A 17847-nucleotide genomic window follows, 5' to 3' on the forward strand; every position below is an offset into this window, starting at 1 on the left:
TCATGGCGTCCCCCCCTCGTTTTTTTCGGCCGCCAGCAAGCCAATTAATCAATTTTTATTGGCACAACAGATATTGCTGTAGTATTTTGGGACCTGACAACAGAAATACTCGTACTAAAAAACAGGATTTTGTGTAGTATTGAGCAGTCTCCTGTCGTAACGACAGAGCCAGTTCTTTCCCAACAACCGAAAATTTCACATTTCTACAGAAATATCTGTCGCAACGACAGGACGACAAAAATTTCTTGCATTTTGGTACCGGCTCTGTCATATTTTTCGACTGGGTTAAAGACCCTTTTATTCAGCATTCAGCTTTTTTTTTTAAGTCAGACAGCTATTAGTGCTTGAAAAGAACTTCCTTTTCAAGAAGATACGAGATGGAGCCACACGAAGCAGGAAGGATCACGGAGATGAAATGGTTTATCGGTTTATGGGAGTTTAACGTCCCAAAGCGACTCAGGCTACGAAGGAGGCTGTAGTGAAGTCCTCCGGAAAATTCGACCACCCGGGGTTCTGTAACGTGCACCGACATCGCACAGTACACGGGCCTCTAGAATTTCGCCTCCATCGAAGCTCAACCGCCACGGCCGGGATCGAACCCGCGTCTTTCGGATCAGTAGCCGAGCGCCATAACTACTCAGCCACTGCGGCGGCTTATGGAGATGAAATGGACAAGGCAATCAGCCGCGTTTATACAATCAATTCGTTCTCACTTCTTCGACGAGTCAGTTTGCTCTCATTTCGACAAAAGGCGGACTACGAAGCAAAACAGCTCTCCTGCAGCTGTAGCCCGGCAAGAGATGCTCCCATCTGCTGTTTGAATGCTAACAAAAAAAAAATGCTCTTTCGTCAAGTACATGCATCCTCGGGGATGGCACGCTGGCGCCAACAATCGATAACATGCGGCCTTCGATGCTGCGCCTCGCGTATACAGACGAACAAACGAACAAGGACTGTGCGCGTCTCGTTTGTTGAACGTGTGTCCGCTGATGCATAGGCTAGGCCAACAAGGAATTGGAGCATGCTACACAATCGCCAGCGCGGTATTTCCAACAGCTTAGATCCACAAAAACTTTTCACCACGATGCCCACACTATAACCTTGGGATTGTTATGCGTCCATCGGCAGCGACTTCGCGATTGATGTGCATGCTTGCATCCTCAGTTAAACATTATAACCCACAGATTATTCAACAAAAGAGCGTCATCCGCCGTTTACGAAAACTTCACGGGGGGGATATTTAATTCGTTTTCATCTCTGGGGCGCACTGATCAGATTTAATCGCGCACTGTGCAATTTGCACGCTCTCAATTGAACTGAATATATATATATATATTTCACGCTGCGTGCTTAAACGGCGATGAAATAAATCGTTTTGTCTTTAGTATACGAGTCCACAAAATTCCGGCTGTGGATGTACACTAGCGACAAGAGAGGCAATGCTATTTTAAAATCAGAAAAATAATATTGCTCTGATAGAACTCCCGAAAGCATAATCATACGTGGATGATTTACGTGCGAAAGACATCAAGAGGGAGGAAGTAAAATCTTCGCGTTCGAACTAAGTTTGTTCTAAAGAAAAAAACAGGTCGAGAATTTCGATATATAACAACCATGTAATTCTTGTTCACTTTATACCGTTCATTTTAGAATGCCGTGGAACCACGACGGATACTGTTATATTACTGTTATATACTGTTATATTATATTATTACTATTACATAATAATAATAGTTATTATTATATATTATTATCATTATTATATTATTACTGTTATATTATATACTGTTATATTAGAATTGCAAGCGACCAAATCATAGACGGCACTATACCGTGTAATCTCGTTTATTCGCTTAACTCAAACCACCGGTTTATTCCAGCGTTGTGATCCAGACAACTTTATGCAGCACTCAATCTTTGCTTAATTCTACCTCCGCTTAATGCGAAGAAATGTTCGGTCTTCTTCGAACTGAAATTATCGACAGTCAACAATTAAGCACACAAATCCATTTCCAATGCGATATAAATTGCTCCTGGCCTTCCAGCGAAGCGTATAGCTATACGATCGGAGGCCACGGAGCGGCCCCTGGTGTATCCTTTCCGCATTAATGCGTGACCGATGATGTATGTACAAAAGCAACCGGCGTTGGAACTCCACGCCACTTGATGCATCGCGGCCCGTACTGTGCTCCCTCCAGAGGTCGCGCGGCCTCTCGAGCAAGCCGACGGGTTGCGCTGGGTCCCTGCAAGGTTAAGGCAGAGGTGGCGTTCGAACTGGTCGACCGACGCGGTCTGACTCCCGGTCAGCAGCGCATGCATCTCGCATTCAGGACGGCGTGGGAATCGGACTACGAAGTTCGAGGCACCGCGTATAACAGGGCCAAGACGAACACTGTCCGCTTGCACTGAAGCCCGGGCGAGGACGCCAAAACCAGTTCTCCGTATACTGCTGGCGGAACTTGTGTGCGTTCTCACAGCATCCATTCCTCGGATCGAAACGTCGACAAAGGTTAGGCGCGTGCTTCACCAATCTTGTTTAACTTGGGTTAGCGCTAATGCGTATCGCCATCGCTATGGAGCTCGCCTGTGGCGGCTCACGGCAGTAAGGCGGGCCGTGCGCAAAACCTGGCTGTACAAACGGTCGCACTGAAGAGAGCGCTCACAGACAGTTAGTTGCAAGACTATCGAACTTGGAAGATCAGAGTGGGTAGACACCCTTGTATAAATGGTCTATACACAGCCTCATATAGACTATTGCCTTCCTATAGATATTTTTGTCTATTCATAGTATATAGACTCTATAGACAAAAGCCTACTAAAAGTGTATTGCCATAAATATATAGATGTCTACAGACTGTCTATAGTATTTGTATTGCCGATAGACTGTTCTCTGGGTTTGTATATAGAGAATCTATAGATGTTATGGACAGTCTATAGACTGTCTAAGAATTTTTTTAAGGGCAGACACCCTAGCCACGAAGCTCGGCACTTTAGCCATAACGCTCTAGCCTCATCAAGTGAACACGAGCGCTTTAGGCCGCGTAGGCGGCGAGAAACATTAACGTGTTGCCACTAGTGTGAGAGCTTAGAAAGAAAAATGCAGGAAGAGTGATTGGCGTAGCTGCAGGCATTTCCTCCGTAATGTAATAATAATAATAATTGGTTTTGGGGGAAAGAAAGTGGCGCAGTATCTGTCTCATATATCGTTGGACACCTGAACCGCACCGTAAGGGAAGGGATAAAGGAGGGAGTGAAAGGAGAAATATAAATAGGTGCCGTAGTGGAGGGCTCCGGAATAATTTCGACCACTCGGGGATATTTAACGTTCACTGACATCGCACAGCACACGGGCGCCTTAAGCCCCAACTCGATGGACGCATCCTACGCGTACCGGCTGAGCGCCTACGCGCACGGGCGTACGCTGGATCCTGTCTGCGCATGCAGACACCTTTCTCCAACTCCCTCAGAGAAACTACACCTGTGGCCGAAAACTGCAACCTGGTCAGGAGTGTCTGGCATAGGCTAATGGGTCAGCAGGTGACAACTATGTCATTCCAATCGCTCTCATTTGCCGGAAGATGGGCACAGAGTGCTGACACCATGCAGTTCTTTGTTAGGAAAAACATATTGCTACGATTAGCACTACCACTGCCTGTGCTGCTGTTGCCATACTATACTAACATAAGTGGTAACGCGGAATATGGTTCTTGAACGAACGTAGGAGCCCTGCATAGCTTACCGCGTAGTACTTGTGGTATTAGTGCTGGTAATAGCACAAATTTCAGTATCGTAAGAGAGGCAAGTGTCCGTCCACTGAACAGTGTTTTGATAAGAGGCGAATTAAGGCAGGTCTTCATGTTAAAATGTCAACAGACTGACGTTTCCCTCCTTGTCTAAGTTCTTTCGAAATTGTTTTGTTTTTTTTTTGGGTGGGGTGGAAATGGAGCAGTGGCTGTCCCACACCTCGGCGGACACCTGAACCGCGCCGTAAGGCAAGGGATAAAGGAGGGCCTAAGAGAAGAAAGAGGTGCCGTATAGTGGAGGGCTCCGGAATAATTTAATAATAATAATAATAATAAAAATTGGTTTTTGGGGAAAGGAAATGGTGCAGTATCCGTCTCATACATCGTTGGACACCTGAACCGCGCCGTAAGGGAAGGAATAAAGGGTAGAGTGAAAGAAGAAAGGAAGAAAGAGGTGCCGTAGTGGAGGGCTCCGGAATAATTTCGACCACCTGGGAATCTTTAACGAGCCTCCATCGGAACGCTTCCGCCGCGGTGACAAGGAAGGAAACGTCAGTCTATTGACGTTCTAACGAAGACCTGCCTTGATTCGCCTCTTATCGAAATGCTGTCCAGTGGACTGACGCTTGCTTCTCTTGCCATACTGAAATTTGTACTATGACCAGCACTAATACTACAAGTACTACGCGGTAAACTATGAAGGGCTCCTACATACAGTACAGCGCACTTAACAAAAACAACAAACGAAGAACATCCCCTTTATTCGCGAATCTAAAAAGCGCGATTACGTGCACCCACGAAGGTTCCCATCGTCGCTTTCGCCGCCAGGGCAGCCGTACGTAATGGCTAATCTCGCCACGAACACGCAGCTAGCATGCGTCCCGCACCTCCTATACTCATCTTGACCGCTTGCCAACAAGAGCAGAGGCTCGGGAACGAGTAAAATATACCCGTGACGACGCTACATCCTGGAAAGTATCGACACGTTCGGCGTCGCACCGTCTGTATGTGTCACAGCCCACGTGCATTCTCGTCTCCTATTGCGTCCAGCGCCAACTCACTCTCGCTAGGGCGCCCGGGAGTAGGCGTTAGTCGAAGCGGAGGCTCGAATGTTCACATCGCCTTCTTGCGACACGACGCATGCGCGTCCTACCTCGACCAACGCTTTCCTGGCGATGACGTCACGTTCGGGGTAAAGAAATACAATGTGGGTTCCCGTGTGGGGCTGCCTGGAGCTGTGTATAATGCATGCGAGTCCAGTCCACGCGCATCCACAATGGCTGGTGCGAAGGCAGAGCAAGTTTCTGCGTTTCTTTTTACAAGTATGATCGCCACATTCTTTTTAGCAAATTCGATGCAGAATTTTAAACCGATATAACGCAGCTGTCAGTTAACCAGTAATCTCTACGCCGTAAGGAGTTTAAGCTACAGTTGGCAACAAGAGATTATTTCTTTTATTTAGTTATTAGTCTTCCCGTATTGCTCAGCTTAGTTTTTCAAAAAAAAAACCTTGTGTAGCTTTATTCTGCAAGTTTCCACGTTTACAAATGTGCAAGCACCACATTCACATTTTGTACGAAGCGCTGAACTTTTATAAAACGGTTTCCTCGTTTCAGTGTTTTTTTTTATATATTCCTTGGCTAAATGACTTAGCCCAGTTTACCCACCTGTGCAACTTAGGCTCACGCACTTTCAAGTTAGTTGCTTGCTGTTTTTCGCCTGATGTCATTTCAGTATTTCTGTCCGAAACTAAGGCTATTCATTCATTCAAGAATAAATAAAATAAGATTCGTTCTTGGTTCAGTATCAGCTTTCTCTTTCGCATGCATCATGTCAAAATCCTCGGATAAAAATTTTGAAAACTGAAAAATTGTACGGTACTGTTACAGAAATTTTGAAGGGTTCGAACCCGACCGCGGCGGCTGCGTTTTTATGGGGCAAAACGCTAAGGCACCCGTGTGCTGTGCGATGTCAGTGCAAGTTAAAGATCCCCAGGTGGTCGAAATTATTCCGGAGCCCTCCACTACGGCACCTCTCTCTCTCTCTCCCTTTCTTCTTTCACTCCCTCCTTTATCCCTTCCCTTACGGCGCGGTTCAGGTGTCCAACGATATATGAGACAGATACTGCGCCATTTCCTTTCCCCCAAAACCGACCAATAGACCATTCTTTTGATATGTAGCAAAACCTTTATTTTAAACTTTCCCTCGATGGCATCGAGCAGTTAAGACTGCCGTAGAAAACCAAATGGGAACGCTTTTGACGATAGCAAACACGTTAATGGAGAGAAAAAAATGCAAGACTGCCGTCGGGTGACCTGCGGATACATTGACTTATGTTGAAATTTTACATCATATGAAAAAAGTGTTTTCATAGACCGTTTCCCGATCAAAAGTGATTTCATGCAGAATTGTTGGGTGCGTATTGTTCGCATATTATGTCGAAGAGTGTTGCGATTCTGGCCATGACAGGAAATGACCTCCGCCGCCCCAACTCGATAACACGATGCACCGTCCTATTGTGATCCCACGTAGTACATGCAAAACAGAATACGCCAACGCGGGTATTGTGCTGCACTCCGAACGAATGACAGACGCGCGATTCGGGCGTAGAAAGTTTCAGAACAATCCCACGGACTTCCGCCTATCCCGCAGCACGGGGAGCGCGGAGTTCTGATAGTGGGTCATGCGGGGGCAGCCTATTATTCTACCTGGGACATCCCCATTCTCTGCCGGTCCAATAATCCTTCACTATGCCCCCGCATCGCGATAATGCCGATGGCCTCCGCAAGGTGGACGACGACAAAGGTAAATGAAAGGCGGGCAGCCCTTACAACAATTTATTTAGACAGTCTACAGACTGTCTGTAGACTTCTGTCTATAAAGTCTATAGACTCTCTATAGACAAACACTAGACAACAGTCCATATGCAATACAAATTCTATAGACAGTCCATAGATTTATGGTCATATCCTTTTAGCAGACTTTTGTCTAGAAACAGTGTATAGACTTTGAATAGAAAAAATAAATATCTTTAGGAAGGCAATAGAGTCTATGAGAAGTCTATAAACTGTCTATAGACCGTTTCAGTAAGAGAGATGAGACAACATCTAGGTCCGATGACCTGAAGAGCATAAACTAAAAAATTGAGGATGACTGTAATGAGCGGAGACTTTCGTTTTGGGCTAGTTCAGTCGTTTGTATGGTCGCCGATCAAACCAAACTAAGCGCTTATTTAACCTGAATTTGCACACTTCTAGAACGAGACATTCCGCACTTTAGAAAATATATAAGGTGTACCTAGCAAGAGTACAGGACAGGGTTATTTTGGGAGATATATAGATGGGAGGTCTTTGCCCTGCAGTGGGCGTAGCCAGGCTGGCGAACTTATTCATCAGATAAGATTTTAAGTAACTTTCAAATATGGGCTTTTTGAGGTAAAATAACTGCGAAGGAGAAGTCATTTTATCAGTAAAAACCTATTTTCAGAAATTACACAGATGTCTCTCTGCGAGCAGCCCGTATAGTGAGATTAATCTGAACCACCGACACTTGTGTTTCGTGATCCTGACTTAATTCGCTTGCAGCCTCACATTTCACCTTTACATGTTTACATGTTTTCTTTAAGGAAAGACCCCGAAACCCTTGATGCAGAATCCGCTGCGACAGTTAAGGGCTTATGGCGCTTGGCTTCCGAGCCCGTAAGGTCGTAGGATCGAGTACCAGACGCGGCCACGGCGGCTGCATTTCGATGAAGGCGTAACTTAAAAACGCCAGCGCTGTGCTGTCTCGGTCCCAGGAGGTCGATATTAGTCTAGAGCCATCGACTACGTCGTCTTTAATAGCCTGCGTGCGGCATCGGGACGTTAACCCCCCCCCTCCCCCATTCGATACCGGTCGAAATTTCCGGAGCCCTTCACTACGGCGTCTCTCATAGCCTGAGTCGCTTTGGGACGTTAAACCCCATAAACCATACCATTCCCTACCTGAACAAAGAGGTTCCTCGCATAAGACGATCTTCTCCTTCGTGACTAAAATGAAACGAAGAGATCGGCCAAGAATAGAGTCACTCAAGGTAATAAGCGGCCAGACAGGAAGGAGCCGCTATATCGTAATCAAGCGCCCCGCCGCGGCGAGACGCGCAATTAGCGTGTTTACGCCAGGTAGTCGTATAGTGCGAGATCGCGTCGTACATACATGCAGGTCTGTCTCTCCGGCGCCCGCGGTCATGTACCGGTGAGTCACGCAGCCAAAGGCTTTGTTAGCCGCACGCGTTCCACTTATGGCTCGCTACGCAGCGGCCGTGAAAGGTTTGTCCTCCGACAAAAAAAAAAAAAAGGGACTCGCTCTGTGTTCGACGTCAGTGTTTTCTTCGGGCTATTACTTGAGGCGAGACTCTCGCTCGCCTATAGTGGCGTACAGAAGAAACAGACCGGTTCCCTTTTGTAGGCCAGTCCGCGGCGAAGAGCGAAAAAGAACCAATAACAATAACAAGGTTACGTGAACGACCCCCCACCCCCGTCGGTGACCAGCAAATAAAACGAAGCGCACCAGACAAACGCCGGCGCAAGAATGCGTGCGCCCTGATTTCGAGAGTGTGTTTGTGCGTGAGCGTGCAGTGTGCACAGCCGGTTCCCGCCTTCCCTCCTCGGTGTTTCTCGTCTGCAACGGGGTTCGGCAGGCAGACGACACGCCAGAGAGCGCGGCGAGCGCTGTTGTAGCAGATGGTTTTTCCCCCCTCTGTTTGACAGGGTGTATTTCCCCCCCCCCCCCCCTTTTACACACTTAAGCGTGCCGTACTCTACCCTCGTACGGTGTATTACGCCCTTTTCACGGGTAACGGTGTACACTACGCCAGCCAACCGCAGAAGAAAAAAAAAACAACAGCCCGACACGCAAACGTGGATGTTTGCGCCCTTATTTCGACGGCATGTATTATTCGTGCGGGCCATCCTGCCGGCTTGCTGGCTATGCTGCCTGAGTGCCGGCTTTGGCTTTGGATTCGGCTTTTGGCTTTTACCCACAGGCGCCGCTTGGGGGCCCGGATTTTCATCTGCAACGGAACCTGCAACAGCAGACGACACGCAACGCTGGCTCTTGACTTCCAGGCTATTTTATTACTACTTCCCGGGCTCCCTTGCCTTTGCATGCAACACCAGGACATCCTCGTTGCCGCGTTGACTTTTTTTTTTTTCGCTACGTTAGAGTCTTCTTTGCTGACTTTTTTTCTTCTGAAGCGATGCCGTGGAACACGCAACGCCGCGTTAGCCGCCGTTCTCTCCGTGACCTTGATTCTGTTTTCTTTGTCAGGTTGGCTGCAAAAGCCCCGCTTTGGAGAACGCTGGCCTCAATCTGTCCCGAGATCACCGCCATGCGTGCCTTTTGGAGCACTATAGCTGGGGGCCCTGTCTGTCCAGGTATGTGCGCGTCTATTCCAGGGTGCGTTACCCGCGATATGCTGCACGGTGACGACCCGGCACTGAAGAGAGCGCGACGTCAGTGAAAAATAATGAAAAAGAAAATAACTAGGATAACAAAAGAAGGCAGAAAAGACCCTAAAACGCAATTTAATAAGGGGTGATGTTGCCCTGTCTTTGACCTTCTTCTATACAAAAGGCCATGCCCATTGAAGAACAAACATGTCACCAGCTCAGGTGTATCATGTGCCTTTCCTGTGAAGTCGAAGTCGACGTTGAACACCTGCTGTGGATCTGCCCAGCGCTTGAACCATTCAGAATACAGCACCTTTGAGTAAGCAAAAGAAGTCTACGGGACATCCGAAATGTCCTTATGACGTACAAGAGAGTTTCAGTGCCCATTGGGCTGGCAGCAACGTGTCCTTCGATTCGCGACGCAGCGTCTTGTGCTGGCTGGACGCTGCAGGGACCCATCACTGGTGCCTTCCGGACTTAATGCGTTCAGCTAACCTCGATTGCCCTCGGCGCTGTGGCTCGACAAAATTTGGCTACTTCGACTAGTTACGTGCACTTGAGGGTTTGCTTTGCCTGCATGCTTTTCGAAAGCGCATGTATTTTGGCGCGATGTAGCCAAAATGAGTTGAGTCAAAGCGGCGAGGGTAATCGCGTTTTCGAAAATTTTAAAATGATATGGCTATTACTAATGGCCCGCTACAAATCTCTAATTGCAAACAGGTGCATATCGGCAATAGTGAATATGTTAAAAACGTGAACTATTAGAATTTAGTTCAAATTACTTTACTGGTTAGCACGATTCGCCCGTTTTCTGACATTGTCCGCCAACACTGGTATTACTGAGCTGCAAAAAGCTAATTCTGTTTACCTTAAAAACCCTATTTCTTTAAGTCTTGGTCCTTCCAAAAACGAATACCCGGTATATAAGACTGACCCGAACGCCATCTTCAAGTGCCTCCGTGCCGTTCTTGCGCATGTTGCCTCATTAGCCTTCAAGCTAGAAACCCACAGTTTAATTTTCTACTTATTTTGTATTTTTTCCGCGTGCCAGTGGTTTTTGAGCCGCTTGTGAGCACAGAGCAGCGCAATAGCTATTGGACAGGCAGACATTTTGAATATTTTAAAATTTCTTTAAATGCATTTCACTACTGTGTCACATAGTGCATACCCACTGGGCGGCACGAATTCTGACTGGCGCTATGAAGCCGTGGGACAGCACATATTTTTCAAGCAGGCTGCGAGAAACAGACATATGCCAGGTCGTTAATACCATTTCTTCACGGTTCCAATAAGTTCACTTCGCTGAAGGCTCACCGGTGGGTCACGCAGCATCACAAAAAAAAATCGAAAGGTGGCACCGGTGGGGAAAGACGATCGGAGAATCGGGCCCCGAAAATCATCGCCGCAGAGAACGTGTTAAGAACCCCCATGTGTTCTAAATCAGTCAGGAGACCCTCAAAGACCACGCCTAGCTCCGGCACGTTGAACCTCGCGTATCACAAACCCTGCCCCAAAGACAAGGAAGTCACTGCGCCGGCAGCGCTGACGCATCTTATCTCGTCTTTGCTCACGAGGCCTGCAAGCGGAACTGTTGTTTGTCCCCGCGCAATCCGTTTCGCGATGTGCGTGAGTGACGGGCGATGACTGCTCGCGCGGCTCAATCCTTTTACGATGTTGAGACGCGATCACGACGGCCAGGTTGGCACGTAGCCGGTCGGTATCAATCTATGACTTCGTTTTCTTTGTAGTTTTTTTTTCGCATTTGATAAGTGGCGTGGTTTCTCTGGAAGCGCTCGTGCTCGCACAGTCGTGAGCAATATAAATGGGAACAGAGTCGGAGCGTTCATTTATTGACTACTCCATAAATGTATGCGAGAAGCACAGTTTTTCTTTTCTGTTTTCTAGCAAGTTTTGCTCCTGGCGTATAATATCCGAAAGTAATTCTCTCTTCCTTTCTTCTTTCACTCCCTCCTTTACTCTTCCCTTACGGCGCGGTTCAGGTGTCCAACGATATATGAGACAGATACTGCGCCATTTCCTTTCCCCCCCCCAAAAAAACAATTATTATTATTAAATGCAGCGGAAAAAAGCCATAAAATTCGCGGTTCAAGTGTCCACCGAGATGAGAGACAGGCACTGCGCCATTTCCTCTCCTCAAAAGCAAATTTTCAAAAACCGACTTCGCATTTTTTTTTGTACCCCGCCGCGGTGGCTCAGTGGTTAGGGCGATCGACTAGTGATCCGGAGTTCCCGGGTTCGAACCCGAACGCGGCGGCTGCGTTTAAAGGTTCGCCGAGATTGCGATGACTTAATTGCTGAAGGGCGGGGACGCTAAAATGACTCAACGGTGATTCCGTTTTTCTATCGGTTGATTAGCTTCGTTGCTGTTTGGTTTGGCTCTATGGTTTTATGTGGTTTAACATAGCAGAGCGGCTATGAGGGGCGCCGTAGTGGAAGGCTCCGGATAATTCCGACCACATGGGGTTCTGGCATTTCGCCTCCATTGAAATTCGACCGCCGCGACAGGGATCGAACCCGAGCCTTCATGCTGTTTCTGCTGCCATGTATGACTGCACGTCAGCATTCAAGCTTAAAGACACTGGTTTTCGCGCGAACTCCGTGAAGTTTAGTCTACCAAAAATTCGTTTTATACTTTCTGCGAGATAAAAGTCTTTCTATGTAGTCAGCAAGTGCAGTTACAAAGCCAGTTGTCAAGGCCTTCATCCGTGCAATCTTGGTTAAGGCCTACAGGCAGGCAAAACGCCAGTGAATATAGGTTCTGGCGAGAGCTGAATTCTTCAGCAATCTATTGGTAATATCATGTCTAAAAAAACTATTTGCATTTTTTTAAATGCCTACGTCCACTACGCTATGCTTTTTTTTTTCTTCAGTGTTATACGAAGATTTGTACGCCATTCCGTAGCGGCGAAACTGCGTTTTCGAACATTAAATAGGATTAATGTTCCAAGTTCTGGATACGAGGAAGTTACCAAGACTCTGAACGCCTGCTTCCAGAACGGCGATTAGCGTTCTACACCAGGCTTCTTAAGTCTCTTTGACCGAATGCTTCTACTGATTTCTCAACATAGCGGGGAATAATTTTACCAAGCAGGACACCTAACTGGAAGTTATTACGTCCCATGCAGACTTCTTAGCACCATCTCAGTCTCTAATCCAATTAGTTGAGCCAGCGTTTTTCACTTAAAACTTAAGCGGATTCTTTTTGTCGGCGTTATTACAGAGGAAACTATGCTACCCTTATAAAAGTGCTCTGTAGACAGTCTATAGACTTCTTATGAACTATTGCTTTCCTATAGATATTTTTGTCTATTCATAGTCTATAGACTGTCTATAAACAAAAGTCTAGTAAAAGTGTATGGCCATAAATCTATAGAATGTCTTTAGGCTGTCTATAGGATTTGTATTGCCTGTAGACTGTTCCCTAGGGTTTGTCTATCGAGAGTCTACAGAATTTTTTAGACAGAAGTCTGTGGACAGTCTATGGAGTGTCTAAATAAATTTTTATAAGTGTATACACGCCCACAAAGTTTGCAGAAAACAATGCCAAAGATAAACTGGGCCTTTTGCCCACTTGTAATTACACTCTGCGCTCTCCTCATTGGCATACACACGCAAAAATAATTAAGCGGACACATACGCACCGTTGGAGGCGAGTGATTCCCGATTTCGGCTGGTGACCGACAACCTGTGTGCTGCGTATACCTCAAGCGCGACTGCAGCCCTCATCTTCGCTGAGCCGCTTTTATCGGTTTGTTTTTCACTGCGCAGTCGCGACGCTATCGCCAGGGTGACACTATCGCCAGGGTGACACTATGGTGACCCTACTTTTCACGATCACGCTACTCAGACGCTGATTTGAACGTGTTCCTTGTACGGACCTTTCCATTGTGCACACTGTGGAAACACCTGCCCTCTGGACTGTTGCAAACCGGTGAGCAACATACGGCCACGCCCAGGCAGCGCTTTTTTGCGAACATGTCCAACATTCTGGTGACAAAAGTTTTGAAATTGCAAATTGGAACGTCCCAAAGCAGCTGAGGCTATGAGGGACGCTGTAGTGAAGCGCTCTGGATAGTTTCGACCCCCTGGGGTTCTTTAACGTGCTCCGACATCGCACAGTACACGGGCCTCTAGAATTCCGCCCCTATAGAAATTCAACCACCGTCACCGGGATCGAACCCGCGCCTTTCGGGTCAGCAGCCGAGCGCCATAACCACTGAGCCACCGCGGGGGCCCCATATATTTTATTAGCCATGTCACACCTTAAAAGGGGATACAGCTTTCAAATCACAAAAAAATGGCGAAAAATGCACTTTTCTAAACAATGCAGGGTTCGAACCCGACCGCGGCGGCTGCGTTTTTATGGGGGAAAAACGCGAAGGCGCCCGTGTGCTGTGCGATGTCAGTGCACGTTAAAGATCCCCAGGTGGTCGAAATTATTCCGGAGCCCTCCACTACGGCACCTATTCTTCCTTTCCTCTTTCACTCCCTCCTTTATCCCTTCCCTTACGGCGCGGTTCAGGTGTCCAAAGATATATGAGACAGATACTGCGCCATTTCCTTTCCCCAAAAAAACCAATTATTATTATTATTATTATTATTATTATTATTATTATTATTATTATTAACAATGCAAGCATCCGCGGGTTTCACTGTTGTAATCTACCGGGAAGTACTAAAAAAAAACTTGATTTATCAACCGCGGTGGTACTTGAAGTCGTCTACAACTGACTTTTTTTTTCGAATCCAGTTATCTTTGCGGCGCCGCCACCAGGTGCAGGTTATCTTTTGTTGCGGGTCATCGTGCAAGCGGTATGGGGAACCTGCGCTGCCAAGGTGGCACTGCAATTGTTCCATTCAGTTACTCAAAACTGCTTTTGTCAGCCGCTTGCAGGGCCGCTGCAAACGCGAGAACACATTCTGCGCGATTAGATACCCGCGTTTGGCTGACAGCATTCATTGCCTCGCTTCTCTCGGCGTAGCCCAGGTAGCTGACGCACGGAACGTGCGCCTTCGACAGAGCGCGGAGGCTCACGCCAATAAGCGCCTGAAGGTGGCGCGGAAAAGTACTAATAGTACTACCCAAAGCTGCTTGCTCTTCTCGCTAGGCAGTGTGTTATGGCGCTGCAATCGGCACCGCAAACTTCAGCGCAAATTCCCCATACGTGAGGCACCGAGACAAACAAGGGCAGATTTCAGCGCCTTCTATTCCAGTGCTCCTTCTCTATGGGAGACCTGCGCTGAAGTTTGCGATGCCGATTGCAGCGCCATTACACACTGCCTAGCGAGAAGAGCAAGCAGTTTTGGGTAGTACTCTTAGTACTTTACCGCGCCACCTTACGGCGCTTATTGGCGTGAGCCTCCGAGCTCTGTCGAATGCGCACGTGCCGTGCGTCAGCTATCTGGGCAACGCCGAGAGAAGCGAGGCAATGAATGCTGTCAGCCAAACGCGGGTATCTAATCGCGCAGAATGTGTTCTCGCGTTTGCAGCGGCCCAAGCGGCTGACAAAAGCAGTTTTGAGCCACCGAATGGAACCACTGCAGTGCCACCTTGGCAGCGCAGGTTCCCCATGGCTCAACGGCGAAGCTGCAGCATATATGAATGCGATACGCAGCTGAGCTGGTAGTAATGGTACGCGCGCTTCTGCGAGAAAGATGTCCATTCAACCATGGAGTCGATGCGTGTTCGTCAAGATTGTGCGTGCACTCCATGCCGATAGCCGGTAGGCGGTGGCAGACTTCAGTTGGGCGGAATGTGCCCCGATTCTTTTCCGCTCGCAACCAACAGGAAGAGATTCACGGACGTAGAAATCGCAATGACCCCAGCAGAGACAATCACAGGGGTCGTCTACGAACGTACTTACTCCGCCGTTGGTCGAAAAACACGCGATAATCGGCAGCACTGGGCGCCGCTTATCGATAAGCAATGCGCCTGCAATTTTTCACTCAGATTTGGTGTTGAATGAAATAAGTAGAAGTGCCACTGCCGTTCGCATGCTTTTGAGGCCCGCTCGAAAATTAGGTGTGCACTTCACGGCAGTGCAGAACCAATGAAGGCTCAGTGGTTGTGCGGCACTGAGCCTTCAGTGGTTCAGGCATTGGGAATTCTCCCAGTGCTTAGGGTATTCCAAGCAAGGAAGAAATACCCACTTAGCCTTTACAAAAAATTTCTTTAGACAGTCTATAGAATGTCCATAGACTTTTGCATATAAAGTCTAAAGACTCTTTATAGACAAACCCTAGAGAACAGTATATGGGCGTACAAATCTTATAGACAGTCTATAGGCGATGTATAGATTTATGGCCATACGCTTTTAGTAGAATTTTGTCTATAGACTATAACAGACAAAAATATATAACTATAGAAAGGCAACAGAGTCTATAAGAAGTCTATAGACTGTCTATAGACTTTTTATAAGGGACGTCTATGTCATCGCTGTTCAAAGCAGTAACAAATAAAAAAAACAAAGGAGTTCGGGGACTCTTTCTACAAGATTATACGCGATGCAACAGCACACAAGCCGCCGCGGTGGCTCAGTGGTTTTTAGCGCTCGGCTGCTGACCCGATGGACGCGGGTTCGATCCCGGCCGCGGCGGTCGAATTTCGATGGAGGCAAAATTCTAGAGGCCCGTGTGCTGCACGACGTCAGTGCACGTCAAAGATCCCCAGGCGGTCGAAATTTCCGGAGCCCTTCACTACGGCGTCCCTCATAGCCTGAGTCTCTTTGAGACGTTAAACCCCCGTAAACAGTTTGTACTGCAGTCATCGGCTGCCCCCAGTTCACGCAGTTTCTTTCGTATGATTCTCTTCCAATTATATTCCAATTCCATTATATTTATACAGCAATTCTATTCCAGTGATATTCCAATTCAATCTTCTTGTGCAGCTATAAGTATACTATAGTGGTTACTATGACAGGTTAACATTTCGTGTTTTCTCGTCTTTGATGACGTCACGCAGTTTCGACCAATCGGGAGTTTTATATCGCCGCCACTTCTAGGGCCAGTACCTGCTATGCCACACAGGCAGCTGCAAGGGAACTATAACCATGGCCTCATGAGATAATCTGTCAACGCCATCGGCTGGAGGGCCTCCTTTGAGGTGCGTGCGCCGCTGCTTTCTCGAGTTGTATCCGACTAGAGTAGTTTCTCTCCTCAAGCCCATCCCAGCGCGCAGCAACATACCTATAACAAACATAGCTGGCACATAACAGGAATCCACAGGAGTCCAAAAGCATAACTAGCCCTCTCTTCCTGAGCCCATGCCAGCGCGGACCAACACGTATACATGACTAACATAATTAGGACTTTCTTCCTTTCTCTCTCAGCCCATTGCTACGAGAACAAAGATATAACTATCATAACTAGTAATCTACATTTCCGATCCCATCCCACTGCATCGCTGGCAATTTCTCAAAGCCCACCTCAGTGCACCCGCAATAACTCTTGTGTGAGCCCTCGTTGCGCGCTCCTCAGAGGCGTACACTATACAGCGTGTCCCACCTGAGCCTGTACACAATATTTAAAAATAGGCTTTTTCAGTTAGAAGAGAGCTTTTTGCGGCATAGCATTGTCAGCGTTGTAGTATATTAGACAGCATATACAGCTAAGACGTGTCAACTAGCAGGCTGGTTAAGTAATATTGAATAGTTAACTTTTAGACTGGTACTGTTACCTTCCTTATTTATTGAGGGGCGTGTAGTCAACCGTAAGTAATGTCCATATCAGTTTTTAGAAAACGCGGTTACCCTCGGCGCTGTGGCTCAAGAAATTCTGTCTACATCACGCCAAAATGCATGCGCTTTCGAGAAGCTTGCAGGCAAAGCGACCCATCCAGTGAGCGTAACTGGTCGAAATAGCCAAAATTTGTAGGGCCACAGCGCCGAGGGAAACCGGGTTTTCGAAATTCTAAAAACTGATATTGATATTACTCCCGGCGGACTACACGCCTTTCTATAATTAAAGAGCCTAATAGTAAGAGTTAGAAAGTGAACTATTCAACAACAGTTAACCAGCCTGCTAAGTTAGATTCGAATACACTACATCGCTGTCAATGCTATGCCGAAAAAAGCGCTCTTCTAACTCAATAATAATAATAATAATAATAATAATAATAATAATAATAATAATTGGTTTTGGGGGAAAGGAAATGACGCAGTATCTGTCTCATATATCGTTGGACACCTGAACCGCGCCGTAAGGGAAGGGATAAAGGAGGGAGTGAAAGAAGAAAGGAAGAAGAAGTGCCGTAGTGGAGGGCTCCGGAATAATTTCGACCACCTGGGGATCTTTAACGTGCACTGACATCGCACAGCACACAGGCGCCTTAGCGTTTTTCCTCCATAAAAACGCAGCCGCCGCGGTCGGGTTCGAACCCGGGAACTCCGGATCAGTAGTCGAGCGCCCTAACCACTGAGCCACCGCGGCGGGTCTCTTCTAACTCCGAAAGCCTGTTTTTAAAAATCGTGTAGACTTAGGTGAAACACCCGTTCTACGAGCCGGAGGCTCACGCCCGCAGCTTCTAATGCAGTGCTACAGAATGTTGTCACCACGTGCACTAAAACAGAGCCTCGACCCACAGAATACCCGACTGGGAGACGCTGGGTACTAGATAGGCCTGCTGTTGTACGTAGTGACACAGGCAGGGGCTTAGT

General features: G+C 47.3%; 1 protein-coding gene across 2 annotated transcripts in view; it reads right to left on the bottom strand.

Moving 5' to 3' along the window:
- Positions 1-17847, bottom strand: part of LOC144101060 (sodium/calcium exchanger 3-like) — a 67997-nt gene that overhangs the window by 26595 nt on the left and 23555 nt on the right. The window contains exon 1 of one of the 2 annotated variants that reach the window (XM_077634070.1): positions 12835-12909. The exons of the other annotated variant lie outside the window; for it this stretch is intronic. The gene's annotated coding sequence lies outside the window, so the exon portion shown is untranslated. Of the gene's footprint in view, positions 1-12834; positions 12910-17847 lie in introns of those variants that run through there. 2 annotated transcript variants of the gene reach the window in all.

The sequence above is a fragment of the Amblyomma americanum genome, chromosome 8, assembly GCF_052857255.1.
Source record: "Amblyomma americanum isolate KBUSLIRL-KWMA chromosome 8, ASM5285725v1, whole genome shotgun sequence".
NCBI lineage: Eukaryota > Metazoa > Arthropoda > Arachnida > Ixodida > Ixodidae > Amblyomma > Amblyomma americanum.